Below are 25,083 nucleotides of genomic sequence, written 5' to 3' on the forward strand. Positions count from 1 at the left end.
CCATCAGGCCAGCAGGCAGAGTGGTTAGGGCAAACAGGCAGGCAGGCAGATGAGTGGTTAGGAGCCAGCAGTCCCAGATTGCGAGAGGGATGTCCGATTGCCTGTGGGATCGGGCCTAAACTGGCAGTCGGACATCACCCAAGGGGTCCCAGATTGGAGAGGGTGCACCCCCACCCCCATGCATGAATTTTGTGCACCGGGCCACTAGTATTTACATAAAATCCCAAAAATGTAAATAAAGTAATCGCATTTGGACAGATTTTTCAGATTAGCCACATTCTGTTTATGAAAGAACCTCCTAGAGCAGTGGTTCTCAACCTGTGGGTCGCGACCCTTTTGGCGGTCGAACGACCCTTTCACAGGTGTCGCCTAAGACCATCCTGCATATCAGATATTTACATGACGATTCATAACAGTAGCAACATTACAGTTATGAAGTAGCAACGAAAATAATTTTATGGTTGGGTCACAACATGAGGAACTGTATTTAAAGGGCCAGAAGGTTGAGAACCACTGTCCTAGAGGCAGGGCCTACCCCTTCCTGTTGTGTATTTCCACAGTCTAATAAGGTACTGCACACAGCTGCTAAAGTAATAATAAAATAATGAACAATTATGTGAGAGACCAAACATATGAGATTCCTGAGATGCAAAGAAAAGAATTAAGGTGTCTGTAACAAGGGTGATCTTTGGTTTCCAGAGGCAGAGGGAAGTGAGAATGAGCGAAGGCTTGGAGCACACTCCCAGGGAAATGTGATATGAAAACCATGAGAGATGAATAAAAGGATGACCAGCCAGATGTTGGAGGTGACTTCCTAGGGCCTCACCTGACTCCCCACAGGACACATCGCTCTCTGCTACACAAACACTGCCTTGCCGAGCAGCTCTCCCTTCCAATCCCAAGTGTATACTCCACCTACTTATATAAAAAAACAAGCAGATGCCGCAACTCATCTTTGAAAGAAAGAACTGAGGCAAATCCACGTGTGGGAGGCTGCCGCCATGACCTGGGGAAACCTGTCCCGAATTCCTGGCAACGCTCCTTGTCATGGGCGGCAGCAGGTTTTCCCAGGCAGGAACTGTGGAGAGGAGTGGGGACTGCAGCCAGACAGCCAGAGGTGACTCAGGTTGCGCTGGCCAGCACGTGGGTGCCCACCGCCTCCAAGGGGGCAGACGGGGCTGATTGCGTCAGACTTCCTGGAAATATTTCTTCACTTCTATTTTTGAAGGCACACAACTTCCAGAGTGACATCTCTCCTAATGACTTCAAACGGCATTTCAATCAGCAGCTGAAACCAAAATCTTCTTACATACACCTGACCAACCCAACTTGACTCACTCCCGACACGTCCACACGCGACAGGAGAAGTGGCCAGAGAATGCCATGCAGCCTCTGTAAGGGCAACAAGAAATGAGGCAACACTACAGGGCTAATGAGGACCAAGGAGGTCAGAGCTCCCAGACACCAAGGCATGTGACCCCTGACTCCCAAACTAACTGGTTCACAGGTCAGAGTGTGTTATATTTCAAAAGATCGCAGGGCTTCCTTTACAAATTAAGTCAGATTTAGTGAGTCAGGCACTCTCATATACTGCAGAGGGGGTAAATTAGCATAGCTCTCTGGAATTTGGCAATCTGACAAAATGTACCAATATCCTTACATTATGATTCATTCCAAATTATACATACGTGCATACACACGTACGTGCTAATACATACTTTTAAAACATACCTTTAGCCGGGGCCAGGGTGGTTCAGTGGTTGAGCGTCAACCCATGAACTGAGAGGTTACAGTTCAATTCCCCTGTAAGGGCACATGCCTGGGTTGTGGGCTCAAACCCCAGTAGGGGGCATGCAGCAGGAGGCAGCTGAATGATGTTTCTCTCCTATCAATATGTCTATCTCTGTCCCTCTCCCTAAAATCAATAAAAACATATTTAAAAAACACACAAACAAAAACAGTACCTACAAAGTGCAGGACTCTGCCAAGTAGTGGGAAGGCAATGTTGACAAGACACAGAAGGTGGCCACCCTCACAGTTCTAGTCAGGGATTCAGACATTTAACCAATAAATTAACAAGATAGTTTCTGAGTACAGGAAGCATTAGATATAACAGTAAAAGATAAGAAAGAGCCTAAATATTATCAGCAGAATTGGTTAAATATGCTCAGATACACTCATAAGATGGAATACTGCTCTGCAGTTAAAAACACATTCTTGAAAACTATATTCAAATTTATAGTGATATATATGTTTAAAGCAAGTTTCTAAACAGTATCACTATTATATTCAGTGAAAGAAGCCAATCACAAAAGACCACATATTGTATGGCCCCATTTACATGAAATGTCCAGACTAAGCAAATCTGTGGAAACAGAAAGTAAGGGGAAGAATAGATACAAGATTTCCTTTTGTGATGATGAAAAAGTTCTAAAATTAGATTATGGTAATGGTTGCACAACTCTGCAAATATACTAAAAACAAACAAACTGTACTTGGTTTATTTACCCTATTTTATTTATCTTTTAAAAATTAATTATTTTTATTAAATTTATTGGGGTAACACTCATTAATAACATTATATAAATTTCAGGTGTACAAAATTAGAATACGACCGAAGTCTAGTTTCCTTCCATTACATATATTTGACCCTCTCTACCCTTTTTTTCTTTTTAATCCTCACCCAAGGTTATGTTTTTACTAGAGGCCCAGTGCGCCGATCCATGCACATTGAAAGAAAATTAATTAGAAGATAACGGGTGGGGTGGGACTGGGTGAGACGGGCCGTACATGCCCTGGAGCCAACCTCCCATAGTTCCTCCCCAGCTGGCTGCACCTGGGGTGGCGCCAGGGCTCGAAGGGCATCCGCGGAGTGAGCAGGGTGCCTCTGGCAGGTGGGGGTCCCTTAGCCTGGCCTGCGGGGATCAGACTGAAACAGGCAGTTCGACATCCCCCAAGGGGTCCCAGCTGTTGCTCAGCAGCTCCTGCATTGAGTGTCGGCCTCCTGGTGGTCAGTGCGCATCATAGCTACCCGCCAGTTGGCCAGTCGCTTAAGCCTTTGATTGGCTGCCTCCTGCACGCCCCCTACTGGGGGGGATCGAGCCCACAACCTGGGCATGTGCCCTTGGCCAGAATCAAACCTGGGACTCTTTAGTCTGTAAGCCGATGCTCTACTCACTGAACCAAACCGGCTAGGGCTGTTTTTATTGATTTGAGAGAGAGAGAGGGGAAGGGAGGGAAAGAGAGAAATATCAATGTGCGAGAGAAACATCCATTGGTTGCCTCCTGTACGCACCCTAAGTAGGGATTGAACCCACACCTAGGTATGTGCCCTGACAGGTAATCAAACCGAAACCTCTAAAATCAATAAAAAATATAGCTAACTAAGCAAAGGAATTTTGCATTCCAGATAAATCAGACCACCAGGTCCTGGTTAGGAAGGATTTGTTGACCACTACAGAGCTTGCTTCCCTCCACAAACACTTTAAAAGAAAACCAATAGTCACCATAAAGCTCAGACACTATCAGAGAATATCAATTATTTGAACAAATGCAGTTAGAAACCGGGACACTTTCAGGAGTCACTTCCAGGTTGTGAAGTGTGAGGCCCTCATTGGCAGCCCCATCATGACCTCTAATCAGTGAGTACAAAGGCACTTCTGAGAAGGCAGTGGTTCCCCAGGCTCCTCACTCAAGTCAATGGGGGGGCTTTAAACTTCCTGGAAATCCGCCCTAACTGGTTTGGCTCAGTGGATAGAGCGTCGGACTGCGGACTCAAGGGTCCCAGGGCATGTACCTTGGTTGCGGGCACATCCCCAGTAGGGAGTGTGCAGGAGGCAGCTGATCGATGTTTCTCTCTCATCAATGTTTCTAACTCTCTATCCCTCTCCCTTCCTCTCTGTAAAAAAATCAATAAAATATATTTTAAAAATAAAAATAAAATAAAATTCCTGGAAATCCTAATTCAAGAGGCCTAAGGCAAGGCCCAGGAATCTACATTTTCCCCAAAACTCCCTGGTGAATCTGCCAGCTGAGCTATGTCTGGGAATCACTGGACAGACACCATCTGGGACAACTCGCACCAGGGCCAGCCTGTACATCTGGCTGCAAGAATCCCACAGGGCCAGCGCTGTGGATCAAGTGTAGAGAGGGAAACTCCATGGGGAAATTCCATGCACAGTAGACAATCGGTACTGAAACCTGAGGGGCAGCTAGCAAATCCCTAGGACAAAGCCTATTTGGAAGGTTCTCTCAGGCCCACTGATCTTGGGTGCTAACCTGTGAAAAAGAAGTGACAGTGCAACCTCCTCTCTGGGAGGTCAAAATAAAAATCAGTTCCCTCTCACACACATGAGCCAGCAAGCTTGGCAGCCCCCAAGGAGTCAGAAGCAAAAAGGGACACAGTTTGGCGTTGCAGAAAGAGCCCGGGTCTGAGTCACACAGATCTGGGCTCAAAACCCCGACTCTCCATTACTTATTGGCTGTCCGTGGACTAAATATGGCTACAATCTCCTTACCACTCCTCCCATCAAGAAGTGAAGTGTAGTTCCCCTCCTTGAATCTGGACTTGCCCAGAGACTGCCTTCCCAGCAGAATGCGGCAGAGATCCTGCCCCCTGGTCTACAGCTGCTGAGAGACAAACAACAATCCCACAGTACCCTTCACCAACAAGCTCCCACCTTTGAGCCCTTTTGGCCAAGGGTACATCTTCATTTACAAAGTACAGGAACTAATATTTAAGCTCGCCCTTAATTGGGAAGGACCCTGCCAACAAGTGCCCAATGTTCCAGGATGACTCCCCGTCCCACACCACACCAGTGTCCCCACTGGCCTCTCTTCATCCTGTTACAGTGTCATCTTTGTCCCAGTTCAGAAAGTCAACCTCTCAGACTCCTCTGTCTGCCTTCAGCATCCAAGGAAGCGCCAAGACCTGGCCTCCCAGTCACCCGATCTTTCCACTCCCACCACCAACAAAAGACAGTCTTCAAGGCCAGGCAGACCTGAAGACCTGCTAGCTGTGGACCACATGAAAGTTTCTTAACCTCTCGGAGGCTGTTTCCTCAGCGGCAAACTGAATATAAATCAGTAGAGCCTTCTTTTTGTGGTCATTTCAAAGATAAGAGAAAATGCAGCCAAAGTACATAGTACAGAGGTACTTGATATGTAGCCAGTGTTACTACAGGCCAGAAACTTTCACCTGGGTAAACTCAGACACTGCCTAATCAAAGTCTCCACCTGGATATCTCTCATCATTTTGACCCCCTGGTAAAATGCTGGCAGATTAACTGCCCCAAATGACAGCTGTCACATTTATTCTCCTATGCAAAGGCCTTCCATGACTTCAACTGTTCTCAGACCAACCCCCACTTCTCAGACAAACATATAAGATTATTATAATAATGGCTTCATTCATCTTGTCACCCTGGTTTGCAACTTGTTATTGGAGGCAGCCTTCTAAAATGCCCCACAGTAATCCCTGGTCAGGGCACATACAAGAATCAACCAATGAATGCATAAATAAGCGGAACAGCAAAACGATGTCTCTGTCTCTCTCCCTTCCTTTCCCACTAAAATAAATTAATTACTTAAGTGGCTCACAATAATACCTGCTTCCTAGTATTCATGCCTCCCGGGACAGTGAGTCATTCTGGAATATCGGGCACTTGTTAGCAGGGTCCTTCCCAATTTATTTATACATATATATATATTTCGGAGAGAGAGGGAGAGAGAGGGAGAGAGAGATAGAAACATCAATGATGAGAGAGAATCATTGATTGGCTGCCTCCTGTATGCCCCCAACCGGGGATAGAGCCCGCAACCCGGGCATGTGCCCTTAACCGGAATCAAACCCGGGATCTTTCAGTCCGCAGGCCTATACACTGAGCCAAACCGGCTAGGGTAATAAAAATATATTTTAAAAAAAAGGAATGAAGTACCATTACATACGATGACATGGATGAACTTAGAAAACATTATGCTAAGTGAAAGAAGCCAGACACAAAGGCCACATATCATATGAGTCTATTTATAGGAAGTGTCCACAATAGGGAGTCCATACAGAAGGATGGTAGATTTGTGGTTGCCAGGGGATGGATGAGGGTGGTATTGGGACTTGGGGTTTGTTTTAGAGGTGATGAAAATGTTCTGGAATTAGATAGTGGTGAAGACTGTACCACTAGCCTCCTTTAGGCTGTATCCTAAAAGAGGCAGTATACTAAAAATCACTGAAGTGTGTACTTTATTATTTTTTAAAATACTTTTTAATTGATTTTTAGAGAGGGAGGAAGGAAGAGGGAGAGAGAAAGAGAAACATCTGTGTGAGAGAGAAACATGGATCAGTTGCCTCCTGCATGCCCTCTACCAGGGATTGAGCCGGAAACCCGGGCATGTGCCTTGACTGGGAATTGAACCAGAAACCCCTTGGTGCACAGGGCATGCCCAACCAACTGAGCCACACCAGCCAGGGCTACAGTGTGTACTTTAAAGTGATGAATTTTATGTTATGTGAAATATACATCAATTTTAAATGCTATCAAAATATATGGAATATAAAAGAGAATAAACTGCTCACATTCTGCCTCATGGCTCAGTGATTCGGAGGCTTGTCCCTATCTACACCCTCCCACTCTGCAAGTCTGTCTCATCTTCTCCACCTCTGTGTCCTCAGACACTCTGGCTGCTCACCAGCCCTTCCTTTCCCAGGACTTTCTACTTTCTGGCTCTTGGGCAAGGCCTGCCGCTGCCTCACTGCACCCACCCCTTTTCTAGTGGGTCCCCACCTCCTACTCAGACCTATCCAAGACCGGCTGTAGGTTGAGATACCAGGCCCAGGAGTCACCCCAGATGAGCTGCCCAATGACCAGCATTGCGGTTACCAGCGTGTGTCAGCTGAGGGATATAGTTTCACACAGGAACTTAATTATAGCTCAGCAGTGGAGGAAGACAGAAAAGCAGTGCAGGCTTTGAGGAACCATACAGGAAGCTACCCAGCCCTGCAGCCTCTCGCCCGGACTGGGATCCACAGGAGCAGACAGCTTATGGAAATTATCCCCTGTCATGCAACACCAGCCTGTGTGCAGACCAGAGTGGCTCAGACAGGCCTTCTCACCTACTGCCAGGGACCCATGTTATTCTGTAAGAAGTAAAGGGGAGGTGTAGCTTGTTCCTCCCAGAATGCCCTTCTTCAATTTCCTCCCTGGCTTTGAGTTGTTTTTCTGGAATGGAATCTGAGCTGTCCATCCGAGGATGCTGGGAACAGCTCCCCCATGCCTGACTACTACTACCAGGGAAGTGCCAGGGAGCAGCTGCTGGCACACAGGTGTCAGTGGCGCGTGATGGCCCGGATACCAGACCCACCAAACCACCTGGCCTCAGCTCTGCCAGGTGGGGAAAGCAGACCAGGCGAAGGTTCATGGAAAGAGCAGGGCCTGGTGCAGGAGTAATTCCCGTCAAGACATAGTCCTTCTCCTCTATTTCTGGCCCATATGTGGGCCCCTTAGTCTCCAGGCCTCTTCCTGGACAGCTTGCTTGCTATCTCAGCAAGAAGTCCCCACAGCTACCTGCTACCTGCCCTGCTCCCCCCCATATACCACCCAGTTTGTTCTCACTGCTTCAAGGCAGAGCCAGGGACCCAGGCCCTCCTCTCTGTCATTCTTCCCAAGACCCCACCCCCAGCCCAGGCATAACCCTTCCCATCTCCTCTCTGTGTACCCCGCTTTTCTGAGCTCCTAAGAGACTTCTCCCTAAAAGCTATGGAAAGATGCTTTCTGACTGGAGGTGGTATCCTTTTCCAGGTTTGCATTGAAGGAAGATAGTGAGAGTGGGTAGGGATAGCAGACTGGGGTAGGGGGAAGGGGACAGGAAGAAACACGGACTGGGAGAGGCAGAGACAGACTCCACGCACCTCTCTGCCCTCCACCCTTCAAGCAATTACCAACGAACAACCAGAGGGCTCTTTCCAAATGCCCCCTTTTAAAAATATTTTTATTATTTTGATTTCAGAGAGAAAGGGAGAGGGAGAGAGAGAAACATCAATGAGAGAGAATCATTGATCGGCTGCCTCCTACACACCCCCTCTTGGGGATCGAGACCATAATCCAGGCATGTGCCTGACCAGGAATCAAACCATGACCTCCTGATTCATGGGTTGATGCTCAACCACTGAGACACACTGGCTGGGCTCAAATGCCACCCTTTGAGCAAAATGCCTTCCTTTGCTCACTCACAAAGGGAAGGTCAGAGAACAGAGACCTAATAAAACCACCTAAAAATGGGAAAAGCAAGTCACAAAACTGAATGTTAAACAATATCCCATTTTTGAAAGAAAAAAAAAATATACACAATCATGATAAAATCTGAAAGAACACAGACCAAAATTTAACGCATCACTTATGGATGGCATGTTTATTTGTAACTTTTCTTTTATTTTCAGTGCTTACCTGTATTTTCTAATTGTCTATAATGAATAAGCATTATTTATAATAATTAAAACATTTTAAAATAAATTAAAAATCACACACATGTAAACTCTTATGCCCAAGTGTCAGCGCCACATCCTAAAAGAGGCAGTTTCCCATATTCCCACAATCCTGGCCATTGGTGGCCATTGATTTCTAAGTCCCCCAATACAAGTTTCCAAAGGCGCCTCTCACTATTAGTTAGATAAACAGCCTGTCAGTGGCAAGCCCTTCCTCCAAAACCTCAGGCCCAACCACCCAGAACCACCTGGCAGTGTCTGCTCCCATGGGACATGGCTCCGACCGCCTCAGAGCCCACACCCAGAAGTCAGAGCCTCAGAAAGATACAAGAGCAAAAACAGGGCTTGGGGACTACTGACACCTGAGGCTGGAAGACTTCTCACCCTGCTGCCTCTTCCAGAGCTACAGCAGCAGCTACCATGGGAATGACCCCGTGGGGTTGAGTTCTGAAGGCAATCACTGCCCAGAGTCAACACCCACTCCAGCCAACATTCAGATACAGAGAAAGACAAACTGTCTTGAAGTTCTGTTCAGTCCCACCAACATTTACTGGCACTGTCTATGGTGCTGGGTACCCGCGTCCAGAGATATGCTGACAGTAAAGCCACCAACACTCACTGACTGCCTCCTCGGTGCCTTCATGTATGAGCCCGTCTAATCCTCAAGTCATCCCTGAGCAGTAGGGTCTGCAGTTACTCCCCCTCACCCCCCATTTTACAGATGAGGAAGCCATCGAGGAATAAAGCCTAGCAGAGGCAGAACTTAGTCCCACGCAGTCTGGCTCTTAACCACTACCCCTCCGCATTCCCTCAAAGCCCGTATGCTCAGAAACAGCCAGCGAGCTGGAAATGCGGAGTGCCACCTGTGGCTTCCTGTTCGGCTCCAGGGGAAAAGCTCATTCCTTTCTGGGAAGCCAAGACATGAGGAGTGCCTCGTCCCTCTGGCCAGGATGCCCTGGCCTACTGTTAGCCTGAAGCAGGTGGGCAGTCCCCAGAGCTCCACCAAGGCCACCGATGAGATGCCATCTATGCCGGCTCTTCTGATTCCCTGCACCTCAACCTCTGCCTCCAGCCAGGAAGGGGGAGCAGAAATAAATATAGCTCTCCAAAAATAAACCAGGATGACAAGGGGCAAGGGAACCAAGCGAAATGCCACTGCTGGTTTGAGGCAGTGAGTCCTACCGGTCTAGGAAGGGCCTGTGTTTGAGCAGGACAGGTCCCCTTCAGCCTCTGCTCACAGCCTGGGATGCATACTTGTACACATTTGCACTTGGCTGCAAAGCCCAGGCCAAGGTACCATGAACAGGAACAGCAGAGTTACTGAACTGAGAAGAGGGGCTCCAAAGGGCTCAAACCCCAGCTCCATTCTTTGTCAGCTGTGTGACGTCAGCAAGCTATTGAACCTCTCTGATCCTACCTACCCCTCCACCGCTGCCAAGTGGGAATAGCACCAATACCCACATCTTGCAGGCTGGTGTGAGGGTGAGGAAGCTCTTCCATTGGAGAATGAATAAAGGCAATTTCCCTTCCTTCCTTCTCTCTGTATGTGCACATCTGGGCCAGCTTCTCTCTCTTCTCCCTTCACCAGACTGAAAGCAGGTTAATTAATTACTTGGAGCAGTTTTTTCTCCTATGAATACTTCCCACCCGACATGAGTAGCCCACCAGTTAGCTGGTTATTTCTGTGGTTCTGGAAGGCTGTTCACTGCCTTGGAGCAGATCCAGGCAGCCACTAAGCACAGCCATTCTCAGGGGCTCCTCTGTCCACTGACCTGGAATGAGACGCTGCAGGGGACCCAAAGCCTGCCAACGTTTTGATTCTGCTCAGTGAGCAGCGAGACTGCGATGCTGGAAAGCAGGGAGTGTTCCCTGAAGCCAACTCCAGTCTGGCCAGTCTAGCAGGTATTTTCCGAAATGGAAGAATTAGATTCAGCCAGCCAGTCCTCTGTCGGAGGCCTTGCATGTGGTGATTAAAGGCACTGCTGTAATCACCTGGGTTCAAATCCCAGCTCTGCCACTTATTAGCTGTCCAGCTTTTGGCAACTTTAAAACAAGGTAATGTAAAATGATTAGCACAGTGCATTCAACACGTGAGAGCCATCTTCTACTTGGCTACTGGGTATCTACTGGCTTCTGTGGGAATGGAAAGGGGATTAGACACAGGTGAGTCCAGCTCTTGGAGAACTCACAGCCCAATAGCAGGGCCTGGAATGTAGGCAATAACCCCACCATAATGTGCCATGGTAGGTGCCCAGGCAGAGATGTGAGAAGGGAGTCTTACCAGACCCGCGGTGGAGAAAGGGCAGAGAAGGAGGCACCTGGGAAAGACTGTAAAGATCCAAAATCCCAGTTGTCTCTAGCGGGCTTCAACCAAAGGGAGGGGCAACAACTGAGAAAGAGTCCATGAGTGAACACATCAGCTTTAGTTTCCTTCTAGAGATGTACAACTATTGCCCCATGAGATGACCTCCCAGACAGGGCTCTGGTGTAGGCTAGTGCCAGGACCACTCTGTAGGAAGAAGGCCATTTAGGCTGGCCATCCAGTCACCATTCCATCCAACAAGTGTTTGGTGAGCATCTCTGCACAAGGCACTTGCCCATTAAGGAACCAATTTCTAGGGAGATGACCTCTGATCACAGCTGATGAACACCTATCAGGACAGAGGACATGACTGTGCATTGCAAGCTGTTCCCTTGAGACTCAACAAGGTCTGACTCAGAGAACATCAGATGGATGAACCAGTTCTTTCTCATGACAGAAGCAGAAAGCAGAAAGGAGGGCAAGGTTCAGGCTGCAGTCCACTGGGAGGAAGAAGGCTATGGGCAGAGGCTCTGGGAGTGCTGGAACCAGCTCATGAGAGTATGTAATCCTTGGTTATGCAAGACATGCCCAGGGTGGGGGTATAAAAGTGAATCAAAAATAGATGGTCCTGCTAAGTGGGAGGAGACAGGGCTACCCTAGGCTTGCAGGGGACCGAGGCAGGCTTTGGTCTGAGAGCAGATATACACACTGGGTCAGGGAATGGGCCAGAAAACAGACTAAATATTTTTCTAAAAGGTGACACACTGCAAGGACATGAAAGGCAAATTGTAAGTAGATGTGTTAAATACGCTGGGGCGTTAAGATGCCAAAAACGCAGTCATAGGAATCAGACACTGTAACGGTATAAACAGGGCTGGCCTGACAGTTTTGACTGGGTGCACTCTGCAGTTTGGGAATAACCAGTGATTCTGCTGGTCATTTTTTATGATCAAAAAATTTTTAGTTGTCAGTGGCAATCACTTTGTTTATTACCAAATATTTTTTTATTTTTTTCAATAACAATCCATTGGTAAAAGTGAGTTCTGGCCCAGGCGGCATGGCTCAGTGGTTGAGTGTTGACCCATGAACCAGGAGGTCACGGTTCGATTTCCGGTCAAGGCATATGCCTGGGTTTCAGGCTCAACCCCCGGTGTGGGGTGTAGGAGGTAGCTGATCGATGATTTTTTCTCATTATTGATATTTCTATCTCTCTCTTTCCCTTCCTCTCTAAAATCAATAAAGACATATATATTTTAAAAAGTGGGTTCTGGGAGGAGCCGCCTAGGACTATAAAATCAGGGACACAGGCATGGAGGGTTTAGTCTGTAGAGATAAAATTGGAGACACAGGCACGGAGGATTTAGTCTGTAGAGACCATCTGTACCTGGCCCCCAGAGGACAACACAGCTCAGCACAGCCGACTGATAGGCTGTCGTTGTGGAAAGCTGCCAGAGCAGCAGAACTGTCACGAGGACACTGTGCAGGGAATGACTTTTCACGCTGGGCTTACTTGACCTTTTTTGGATCTGATTCTTAGAAACCCAAGCAACACTGTCCTGAGGTTCAGAACAAGGAGTGGCTCAGGAACATGGGGGGGGGGGGGGCTGAGGACCCAGCTGATGACCATGGCTGTGCCATGGCACCAGCTCGTGTGTTCCGTCTCTTTCTTTGGCAGCCCCGGGCACCTGAGCTGAGTAACGGGGAAGAGGGCAGGCTGCGGTGCTGCTCCGGGAGACAAGGCCGGGAGGAGAGGGGCTGTTAAGAAGGCATTTCAGGTGGGCGACTGCGGGAGCCACTCTGGGTAGACAGGAGGGGTGAAGTGGAGAGAAGCGGCAGGCTTGGGGCTGAGAAGGACAGTGATAGTGAAACTACCGCAGAAGTGCCTGTGAGAGCGGTCAGCCCGCATTTCGAGGGCGCAGCACCAGACCACCACTGCCTTTATTAGTCACAAAGAGACGGTTGCTCCCCCCCTTCTAATATTTTAAGTTGATTATGTTTACCTGCTAACATTCCCTAGGTATGATGTGACAAATATTCTACAGAAAGGAACTGAGGAACACAGGCATAAAAGCCAAGAGGTGGTGTGAGAAGGGAGGGAGGAAGGAAGGACGAGACAAAGGGCCATGTGAAATAAGAGATTTTATAGTATTTCAGGGTCCCTGGCCCTGGCACTATAGAGTGGCCCCCAATCACATCTCTGGCCTCATCTCTTCCTCTCACCACTCGAGCAACACTGGCCTCAAACACACCAGCTATGTTCCTTCTCAGGGCCTCTGTACTTGCTTTCCCTCTGTCTGTAAGATTCTTCCCACACATGGTCGTCTCCTCTTTCAACTCAAATATTACCTTCTCAGTGAGACTGTCCCCAGCCCTCTATTTAAAGCTGCCACTACCATCCTGGCTGGTAGCTCAATGGTTAGAGCACCGGCCCCCACACCAAAGGGTTTGATTCCCGGTTAAGGGCATGTACCTGGGTTACAGGTTCAATCCCCAGCCCCAGTTGGGGTGCATGCAGGAGGCAACCAATCAGTGTGTCTCACATCCATGTTTCTCCCCCCACCCCCTACTTCTCTCTCCCTTTCACTCTCTCTAAAAATCAATGAAAAAAATATCCTCACATGAAGATTAACAACAAAATAATTTAAAAAATAAAGCTTCCACTACCTATTTCCTGCTTTATTTTTCGATAACATCATTTATCACCTGACATGTTATTTACTTAATGCTGGCTCTCTCCCCTGCCCCCATCACAACCACCATCAGAGCAGGAAATATTTTTTTTAATATATTTTATTGATTTTTTACAGAGAGGAAGGGAGAGGGATAGAGAGTTAGAAACATCAATGAGAGAGAAACATCGATCAGCTGCCTCTTGCACACCCCCTACTGGGGATGTGCCCACAACCAAGGTACATGCCCTTGACCCTTGAGTCCGCAGGCTGATGCTCTATCCACTGAGCCAAACCGGTTAGGGCAGAGCAGGAAATATTTTTATCTTTGTTCACTCCCTCATCCCCAGTGCCTAGAACAGTGCCTAGCACATAGAAGGTATCCCATATACCTGCCGAATGAATGGAAGGAAGAAAAGGTGAAATGAGAGTCAGATTTAAACCGATCCTGGATCCTCCAGTCTGAAAGAAACCCTTTATTACTGACTAAACTGAACGTGTGGGGTGAGTTCCAAAAGCAATGATCAGCTACTCTCTGAGGCCTTCTCTTCTGCTCCCAAGTAGTCACTAAGACTCCCCTGAGAGCATATTGTCTAATATTTCTGGAAAGAGGCTGGACTTAGATCTCAAACTGCCGTGAAAGGGACGCTCCTAAGATTGTTATAAATAAGAACAAGGGTTAGCCAAGTCCCTGGAGGTGGATGAGCCCTGTGGTAGTTTCCTGTTGTCACTGAAACTAATTACCACAGACTGTGGCTTAAAACATGAACTTATTCTCCTACAGTTCTTGAGGTCAGAAGTCCAAAATCAGTTCCACTGGGTCAAAATCAAAGTTGGCAGGGCTACACGTCCCCCGGAGGTTCTAGGGGAGCCTTCGTCCCTGGCCTTTTCCAGCTTCTAGAGCTGCATTCCTTGCATTCCTCAGCCTCTTCCTCCATCTTCAGGGCCAGCGGGGTAGCATCTCGCTGTAGTAGTCACACTGCCTTCTTCTGCATCAATGCTTCCTTTGCTTTCCTCTTAAAAAGACACCTGTGACTGCACTTAGGGCCCATTCAAATAATCCAGGGTAATCTCTCCATCTCAAGATCCTTAACTTAATAGCATCTGCCAAGTCCATTTTGCCACAGAAGGTAGCACCTACAGTCCCAGGGGTTGCAGCCTGGCTATCTCTGGGGGCCGTTACCCAGTACCACCATGAAAGAGACTCCAAGAGTTTGGAAGAAACACAGTTCAGACCTCGGGTCCACATGATAAAAGCCAGATGAGGCGTCGTGGAGCACCCCAGGCCAGGGTCTTTCTTTGGCTATTGGTGCTACTGTGCTGCCAATTACCTTGATTTTGGCCCAGTGAAACGGATTTTGGACTTCTGACCTCCAGAACTGTAGGAGAATAAATGTTTTGTTTTAAGCCACAAGTCTGTGGTCATTTGTTACAGTGACAACAGGGGGTGTAATCCTAAGGGGTAAGGAATTCATTTCATGAAACTGAGCATTTTGGCCCTTGGAGGACTCCTCAGGAGAGAGGGTAGTTTTCTCTTCTTTGACCTGAAGCCCCCAAAGGACCACTCAGGAGTTCATCTCAGGATGCACGTGCTGAGGGTCAAGGGGAAACCATCAGGAAGGCTTTTATAGGAGGGAAAGCACAAAAAAACAACCCCCAAAACACAAAATCATGTGGGTCAGACAAACAAGCTTGAGATCCGGGCTGGCAGGTAAGCTCTCTCATGATAACCGCCTGGGTGGAGGGCTCTAAGAACCCGTCTGGGTTTGGAGGAAGACGGCTGTGATAGAGTGCCAGATCAGCTGGTGATGTCTGACACCAGGAATTGGCAGGTTAATGACCGTTCATATGCCACCTTACCAACTCTGCTCTACATGGCACACTGGGAGCTACAGGAAAGGGACTTCTGCCCAGACATGAAAAGACCTGGGGCCCTCTGGCGTGGCTCAGTGGTTGAGCATCATGCCGATCAGGGCACATGCCTGGGTTTCGGGTTCTATCCCCAGTAGGGGGTGTGCAGGAGGCAGCCAATCAATGATTCTCTATCATCATTGATGTTTCTATCTCTCTATCTCTCTCTCTCCTTCTCTATGAAATCAGTAAAAATATATTTAAAGAAAAAAGACCTGGAGAAACACAACTACTCCAGGACACTATGCCTCTGTGGTGTAGCCATTATATGGTCTCTTACTAAGTTGGAACATGCTGCTCATTGCAAACAATTTCATTCCAACTCAAAACCCTCAGTGAGGTGGCTTTGACTAGAGTAAATTTCCAATATAAGAGCTATATTCTTATCTTATTGGTTTTATTGATATGTTCACCAGTGGACCCAGCTGGCCAGAAATATTTAGTGGGGAAATGACAGAGTAGTGTTTCTCAGCCAGAGATGTTTTTGCCTCCTAGGGGACATGTGACAATGTCTGGAGACAGTCTTGGTTTTCACCCCTGGAGATGGGGGTAGAGGGGGTACTGGCATCTAGTGGGTAGAAGCCAGGGGTGATGCTAACACCACTGGGGGTGAGGGTGGAAGGGGGTATTGGCATCTAGTGGGTAGAAGCCAGGGGTGATGCTAAACATCCTATAATACACAGAAAGCCCGCACAACAAAGAATTACCAGCCCAAAATGTCTATAGTGCCTGGGCTGAGAAAGCCTGAGACAGAGGAAATGGAACTGGAGGCAATAAAGTAGAGTTATGAACAAGGAAATGTTTTAGGCAATTAAGGGAAACTGAGGAAAAGCACGCCATGCTTGCTTGTTTGGAAAAGGGAGTGATGAGCAGAGCTCTGGGTTCTGGCAAATTCAGGGGTGGTCTGTCTGTGAGGAGAGTGGGCCCACACTGTGTATTCAGGCTGCTTGGCGAGTGCCGCTGTTGAGAGAGTGAACGTGGCCTTTATTACTGTCCAAGCCAATGACTCTGCCTCTGAAGTCACAACTCCTAGATGAGGAAAGTGCCAGAGCAGTAATAAGATAAGGATCAAGGAATCAGAGCAGATTACAAACAAAAGCAATGAAAATCTATTTTAAATTAATAATGTAGAAATGAACTTAAGCCCAGGTGGTGTTCCCACGCCACCAGGACCTCTCCCCTAAGTGCCTCCCCATGGGAGAACCCCTCCAGAGCTGGGTCGCTGTTGGCTGTGGAGAACGTGGGAATGGTCTCGGAAGAGCCCTGTGATGATAGCACGGCGGGTAGAAGTTAGGCTCTGAACACAGGGCTGGAAAGAAAAAGGAGGGCACCGCACTGCATGGCCTGACGCCAACACCATTTACCGGAAGGTGAAGACTCCCCGTCAGAGGCTGGGCTCCTGGTGCCACAGCCGGCACTCTGGGGAGAAACTGGTTGAGAAAGGTGTTTCTCCGAGTCCACCTCAGAACTGAGCTCGGCAGGCAGGGGTGAACCAGCACTTACCGAGGTTCATTTTCCTCATTAAGCCATAATTCCACACATGGGGGCTAAGAGTCACCCAGGTATGCCCGACACCAAATCCACACCAGCCCTTCCCATGGCCTCTTCACAGACAGAAAGAGCTAGAGACAGGCCAAGGACAGGAGGTGCCCACACCCAGAGGCCAGGGCCACAGGGAACACAGAAGGAGCCAGCTCTGCTAACATAGTCCACACGGAGCCTCCTCTCTGTCTCAAGCAGTTCCTCCAAGCTTGTCCTCCAAATTCATTTTCCATTTTCCCCTCTTGACTCCCCGCTTTGTCTTTCTCTCTACCACTCTCTAATTTGTCCCCCTCTTTCTTCTCACTTCCTACTGGTCTATGATACTGAAACTGAAGTGTAATTGAAGCACTGTTAGTAGTGTTACATGAAGTTTGACATTTCTTGCTTTTTTCAAAATAAATCATGATGCCCGGCCAGTGTGGCTCAATGGTTGAGCATCAACCCATGAGCCAGGAAGTCACAGTTCAATTCCCAGTCACCGCACATGCCCAGGTTGCAGGCTCGATCCCCAGTAGGGGGCGTGCAGGAGGCAGCGGTCAATGATTCTCTCTCATCATTGATGTTTCTAGCTCTCCCTCCCTCTCCCTGAAATCAATAAAAAACATATTTAAAAATAAATAAATAAATGACTAACTTTTTAATGTACCTTGACAATAAAACCTAAATTTTTTTAATCCTCACCCAAGAATATGTTTGTATTGTATTTATTTATTTTTAAAATACTTTTATTGATTTCAGAGAAGGGAGAGGGAAAGAGAGACAGAAACATCAGTGATGAGAGTGAATCATTGATCAGCTGACTCCTGCATGTCCCACATTGGGGATGGAGCTCACAACCCGGGCACATGCCCTGACCAGGAATCAAACCGTGACCTCTAGGCGGGCTGTTTTTATTGATTTTACAGAGAGAGAGAGAGACAGACAGACATCGATGTGAGAGAAAAACATCAATCCCATATGTACCCTGAACCCTGACCAGGAATCAAACCCGTCACCTTCAGGTGCACAAGACAACTTTCAAACAACTAAGTCACACCGGCCAGGGACAGTTGCCTCAACTTTTGTGAACCTTTAAATCTTTCCAGTGTATCAACATTCCTAAATCACAGGGGTGGGGTGGGGTGGGGGTGCTACTTTACCCGTGCTGTGGGTACTTAATCTATGTGGCAGATAGATCAAAATCAGTAATTTTAACAGCAACCAGAGAAACTCAAATTTAACACGAGGAAGAATTCCCTAACATTTAAATTACTGCAGTAGTCTTCTACCTAATCTATTAACCTCCATTTTTTCCCCATTCAATCCGCCTTTTTGCAACATTAACAAAATCACTCCTTGCTTCAAAACCACCAACAGCTGCCCAGCCAGGTGGCTCAGTTGGTTGGAGCGTCATCCCATACATTGCGGGTTTGATTCCCGATCAGGGCACATACCTAGGTGCAAGTTTAATCCTGAATGGGGCATGTACGGGAAGCGACCCATTGATGTTCCTCTCTCAGATTGATGTTTCCATGATGTTTCTCTCTCTCTCTCTCTCTCATCAATAAACATATCCTCAGGTGAGGATTAAAAAAAACAAAAACCGCCCTATCCGGTTTGGCTCAGTGGATAGAGCATTGGCCTGCAGACTGAAGGGTCCCAGGTTAGATTCGGTCAAGGACATGTACCTTGGTTGCGGGCACATCTCCAGTAGGGGGTGTGCAGGAGGCAGCTGATCGATGTTTCTCTCTCATCGATGTTTCACGTGCAGGTGCTGAAACTTCGTGGCCCATGCGCAGAAGTCGGTATTTTGTGGAAGAGCCGGTATTTTGTGGAAGAGCCACACTCGAGGGGCCAAAGAGCCACATGTGGCTCGTGAACCGTGGTTTGTTGAGCCGCAGTTTGCCGACCATTGTCCTAGATGAACCACTAAAAACTAACTTATTAAATCTTGACCCTTAAGTGCACATCTTTTAAATATTCTGTGTAACGAAATAGGAATGACATGAAAAAGCAGTTGTGTGACTGTTTGAGTTGCAAGCTAAACTAGCCACTTTTCTCATGAAACACAATTTTTACTTGAAAGAAAAGATGAGCAAATTATAATTACTTAGCCCTGGCCAGCTTGCTCAGTGGTTAGAGCTTCCGCCCATGGTTCACAGGTTTGATTCCAGTCAAGGGCATGTACCTCGGCTGCAGGCTTGATCCCCGGCCCTGGTTGGGGTATATGTGGGAGGCAACCAGTCCAAGTGTCTCTCTCACATCAATGGTTCTCTCTCTCTGTCTCTCCCCCTCCCTTCCACTCTCTCTCTCTCAAAATCAATGAAAAAAATATTCTCAGGTGAGGATTAACAAAAACAAAAATTAAAAATATATATAATAAATTATACTTGGGTATTCAACCAAGTTTTTCTTGAAAATAAATGAAGTGGCAAAGTCACTTCAAGAAAAAAACCTGACAGTATATTACCAATGATAAAAATCAAGCTTTCATGAGAAATTCAAATTATAGAAAACCTGCATCCACCACTGTGAGGTTGACAGTTTCTCAATACTTGAAGACTTAAAAATATATAGATAGATAGACAGATAGATAGATTATTGATTTCAGAGAGGAAGAGAGATAGAAACATCAATGATGAGAGTGAATAATTTATCGGCTGCCTTCTGCACGCCCCCTACTGGGAATTAAGCCCGCAACCCAGGCATGTGCCCTTGACTGAAATTGAGCCAGGGACCCTTCAGTCCGAAGGCTTAATGTCACAAAGCATAAAAAGTTTGTTGATGACCGGCTGGTGTGGCTCAGTGGTTGAGCATCAGGAGGTCACGGTTTGATTCCCAGTCGGGGCACATGCCCAGGTTGCGGGCTCCATCCCCAGTAGGGGACATGCAGGAGGCAGCCAATCGATGATTCTCTCTCATCATTGATGTTTCTATCTCTCTCTTTCCCTCTCCCTTTCTCTCTGAAATCAATAAAAATATATTTTTTAAAAAGTTTGTCGATAAGGTTTTAGACTCCACATTACGACTAACCTTTAAGATTATCCTACCACTTGTCAAGTTTTGTTATCGCATCAAAGAATAGCCACAATTACTGCAAAATATATTAAAATAACCCTCTCATTCTCAACTATGTATCTGTATCAAAAAAAAAACAGATTTTTTTTTCATATCCTTCCAATAAGACATATTTTAAGAGATTGGACATAGAAGCAGTTATAAAAACACAGCTGCCTTTAATTAGATTAGGCATTAAGAGATTAGCAAAAATGTAAAACTGTGTCATTCCTCACAACTTTTTTGTTTTAAAAAACAGCTATTTTTCATTAAAATTTTCATCTGTGATAAATGTAATGGGTTTTATTATTATTATTATAGTAAATGACTTAATAAATTAGTAATTCTTAGAAATTCCTAAGTTTTCATTTTTAGCTTGGTAATAAACAAAAGTTCTTGGGGCCCTTAATAAATCTTAAGAATGTAAAAGGGTTTCAAGGCCAAAAAGCTTGAGAATCACTGTTTAACAATATTGTAAAGCTGACTACAAAATAAACCAACTTTCTTTCAAAGCGCAATCTGAACTCAGCTTCTTCAGGGACAAAGCCAGTCCTCAGTGGTGACTTGCTCCTCTCAGTGAGTACCCATGAGCGGCATGTTCTCAGAACCCGCCAGCTCCCTAGTGTCTTAAACATCTTTGTGTGCATACATCTTCTCTCCCCAACAGGTTCCACACACCTGGGGCGTGAGACCATGTGTGAAACATCTGTCACAGCTCCTGGCCCACAAAAGTGCCTCAGAGAGGAAAGACTAAGATGACAACACCAGTTTTGTAGATTAACACTGAAAAAAATCTGATAAAGCTATAGGCTTACCTTTGCCAGGGGAAACGGAAAAAGAAAAATTTTAGCTGAGACTAGGAGCACACAGCTCAGGGATGAACTGGACAATTGACCCGTGGATATGTACACTACTGCCACTATGGCTAGCTGCTGCTGCTGAAACAAATGATAAAGCAAATCAACTCAACTCAGTAGCTCTTCCTGCTCAGGGGAACTCCTACTTCAACCCTTCTCAGGGAACCTCAGAGGCCTCCCCAACCCCCTCCTTCCTCCTTCCCATTTCCTTCAGAGGAAAGGACTTGGTGTGGGTTTGAGAACAGGAGTGGCCCCTGCCTGAGGGCCTTCCTGCAAGATCCACAAACAACCTGACCCCCACAAAAAGACAGGCACATGGGCTCAGCACCCTGTTTGGCAACAGGAAAACCCGCTGGGTGTTGAAGGCGGGGGAAAGGGAAGTGAAGCCATAAACAGCTACTGGAACCATTAAAACCTGGAGATTAAAACAAATCAGACAGGAGCCCCATGTTACCCCTGGCCCCCAGCAGGGACCCCATCACAGCCCAGCCTCCCAAAGAGCTGGGACAATGAACATCGAATTCCCTGGAGCTCCCCTCGGAGAATTTGTAAAACCTGCCAGGCATCCAGAGAACAGGGAAACAGCAATGGGAAGCCCAGAGCATTGTTCAGACTCTGGTAAGGACCCACCACCCCAGCAGACATGGAAGGAACAATTCTGTGTATTATGCCCAGCTCTCATATATGCCAGCAAATACCGACCCATGAGATAGGGATTGTTTCTGTTCTTTTACTATCATCCTTTCCCAATGCCGGTACTGTGCCTGGCACGTAGTAGACACTCCAAAATGTTTAATGCACAAATGAAAGAGAATGATGAACACCATCTTTGTGGCCTGGCACCTATATGGGCAGAGAGAAAGTGTGTGCATTTATTCACTCAACAAATATTTATTCAGCATCTTCTATGCCAGACACTGTCCTAGACACAATAGCAAACAAAATAAGTCCCTGTCCTTGTGGAGTTTATGTTTAGTGGTTGTAAAGGTGAAAAATCTCAATGCTCCCCAAAAAACTATGTTAAGTCATAGACATTCAATAATTGTTTAGTAAGCGTCTGCTATGTGCAAGTGATGAGTACCAGGAGTTATGACAGGCACCTGGGATCTGGGACTCAGTCCTAGTGAAATTATTTCATCTTCTAGGCCAGGACCCTGTATCGGAATGTGTGTGCCAGCTGTTAGAGGCCCCTGGGTAAGGAAAACGTGATTACCTCTTTGGCGCATCTGTCCTCATCTGTCGGTGAGCAGAAGCCAGTGCGTGAGTACCACGTACATGCCCCAAACACCACACAACACTGCAGGATAGAAAGAAACCCAACATCTTTAGCTGAGAGGTGCCGGAGTCAGAAAAGCAGCTCTAATATCTATAATAATAAAAGCATAATATGCTAATTAGACCAGATGTCCTTCCGGATGACCTTCCGGACGAAGCCAGGGCTGGGAGGGAAGCCGGTGCCGCAGCCAGGGGAAAGAAGGCCTACTCTTGCAGGCTTTTCATGCATCGGGCCTCCTGTGTTATAATAAAACACTAGGACGGACACATGCCCAGGTTGTGGGCTTGATCCCCAGTAGGGGCATGCAGGAGGCAGCCGACCGATATTTTTTTCTCATCCATGTTTCTATTTCTCTTTCTTCCTTCCCCTCTCTCTAAAATCTATAACACATTTAAAAAAAAAAATAGACACTAGGGCTCAAAGAGTGCTCCTAAGGCAAGCGGGCTCCTCCTCTGTCCCTCATACACCCCTGCCCCCCCCCCCCCCCCCCCCCCCCCCCCCCCCCCCCGAGATGTTGTTATTCTGAGCCTACATAGCAAGCATTTCCCAATCCTGGAAGTACTCTGCTCATTTCCAAGTAAGAAGACACTGGCTCTGCTGAGTGTACCGGGTGGGGCAGGAGGAGCTGGCAAGATGAAGGAGGTGCTAGAGCCCAACACTTCCGATGGTTAACAACTCATAAAGGAGATGCCCTGAGTCATGCCTGATTCCTTGACCAAAGCCCCATGGAGACAGGACCAGGGTCACACCCCAATCACCAGCCTCTGAGCTATGAAGGCCAGGAACTATCTCCCAAGCGAGAAGACCCACATGTCTGAAATCTGATGCGATGGGACATTTCCTCCCTGCCAGCAAGTGCCCAGCTCCCCTCTGACACCGTGTAACTCAGCTGCTTCAAGTAACTCCTCCCCTAGATCCAAAGGCACAGAAACGTGCTCAGGACATCAAAGCATCAACAAGCAGCAGCCACTGGGCAATCCGGGACAACACAGCACAGACAAGGGCATCACGCACAGAACTTCTGACGTGACACAAACAAGAGCCTGGCAGGACCGACGAAGTCCATGGAGATGCTACGTGGGAAGGAAGAAGAGTGTTCCCAGCATGGAACTGCTGGGCTGTAGGGCAGCTCCTGGCATTTCCAGGAGGGCCCACAATTAGCCTCCCAATGCCAGGAAACACCCTGGCAGGGGAGCCTCAGGGACAGGATGGAGCTGAAGCCTTCAGAAGAGCCAGGTCCACTCCTCCTGAGAGAGAGGAGCTGCAGTCCCAGGACACACCAGCATCCGCAGGCCCTGAAGACAGCTTGCCTGGCAGCCAGGACAGCTGCCGTCTACCCAAAGCAGGGGCCTGGTAGCTTCCCAGGCCAGCATCCAACCCTGGCTGTCCTCTCACCAGGTCGGGGGAGCGGTCTCAGGGACCACGGGTGGAGGTGGCAGGCTGAGTAAGGGTAATTCTTCCTCAGCGGGCTGAGGCACACCCCAAAGAAGGAAAAAGTGGTGGTGGAGAGGCAGGGAGAAAGGCAGCCAAACGAAAGAGTGGCTCAGTATACTTAGTTCATTCAACCAGAAGCGATGGGCTACACCATCTGTAGATACTGTCAGAGGCCCGTCTGCTCACACCTTTGCGAAAGAGGCAGGCTGACCCTGGCTCTGTAAAAATCACTAAATGGGAACTCGGGGACGGACAATCGTAACTTCCCACGTAGAAAACGACAGCGTGAGCAAACTGCAGGAAGCTATCGGCCAGGGCTGCTGGTGCCCAAGCTGCTCCACAAGGAGTGGGCTTGACCTCTTCCCAAGCCCTCTCACCTACCCCCTCAGTGGGGAGTGCAGGTGAGCAAAGACAGAGGAGTAGCAAACTGCTCAGGGGCAGGCAAAACCCTTGGGAGCCTGAGATTAGACTAAATGACTGCCAAACCCACAACCTCAACTTCATTAGAATGACCCATTCCAATCCTGTTTTTCATAGAACAAGGGACCCCTTTTGGTCCATTCTGCCCAAATCCCCCCAACTGCTGCTTAAGAGGGGGCTCAGGGGTCAGTGGAAAGAGGACTGGCTCAGCCATCCTGGATCCTATTTCTTCCACAGAAAAGTTCAGTGCACAAGAGGATTCCAAAACTTGAAGTCTGGCCTAGCTAGTTCAGTTGGCTCTCCACCAAAGCCCCTGAAAGTTGCCAATTCTGTGTCCAATTCTGGCTCAAAGACAGAGAGCACGATCCTCAAAAGAGAAGACCTAGAAACCCAGAGCCGCGTGAAACAACAGGCCCTCGTTTCTGAACGTGAGAGTGGGTCACGCTTTCTGAATCTTCCAAGACCAGATCGGGCAGAAACAGGGGCCTGTATGTTACTTCCTGACCATCTCTCTAGGGTTACCAACTCCAAATAAAGGAGTTCAGGTGGAAGACGTCTGAAAAGAACTTTCTGCCTGGCGAGAAGGTTACATACCCCGACACGCCACAAAGGTGGTGGGCTCTCTGGCCCCAGACAGAATCGTCTCTGTGACTAGAAGCGACTGAAGCTCTTGCCACAGTCTGACTAACGCCGTCCCAGACCGCCTGGGCAGACAGTGACCTGACCTTTGCTGTAACGCCTGGGCAAAGGGAACAGAACTTCAGTGTCCACTTCCCTCTTGGATCCACAGGAAATTAAGCTCCCAAGGAAAATGCAGGGAGAAACTTCAAAAGAACCCGCTCAGTGAGGGCCGGGAATCAGAGGCCCTGATGCAGTCCGTGGATCAGAGATGCACGAGGGAAAGTCAGCAGCTGGCTCAAGCCATCACCAGCAAAAGGGACAGATGTCTGCCAGCCCCGGAGCTATCGGGCGGCAATCTGTTTAAAACTCAAACAGGAAAAACACTGTTCGGAGTCAGCACAGAAGGAAAAGGTTGAGAACCACAGGTCCGAGGGTGGGAGTCAGGGCTGCCATGGGCTGGGGTATCACGATGTGCATGTGTTCAGTACGTCCAGAGTGGAAAGACGCGCAGCCCTGTTTCCTGGAAGGGGAAAAGAGCT

General features: G+C 47.8%; 1 protein-coding gene across 1 annotated transcript in view; it reads right to left on the bottom strand.

The window, feature by feature from the left end:
* Positions 1-24,669, bottom strand: part of PPARD (peroxisome proliferator-activated receptor delta) — a 72,219-nt gene extending 47,550 nt beyond the window's left edge. Inside the window, exons 1-2 of the mRNA XM_005881742.2 lie at positions 24,649-24,669; positions 22,007-22,090 (exon numbers count right to left, since the gene is read on the bottom strand). The gene's annotated coding sequence lies outside the window, so the exon portion shown is untranslated. The remainder of the gene's footprint in view (positions 1-22,006; positions 22,091-24,648) is intronic.
* Positions 24,670-25,083: the final 414 nt, after the last annotated feature.

This window comes from Myotis brandtii, unplaced genomic scaffold, assembly GCF_000412655.1.
Source record: "Myotis brandtii unplaced genomic scaffold, ASM41265v1 scaffold687, whole genome shotgun sequence".
Taxonomy (NCBI): Eukaryota; Metazoa; Chordata; class Mammalia; order Chiroptera; family Vespertilionidae; genus Myotis; species Myotis brandtii.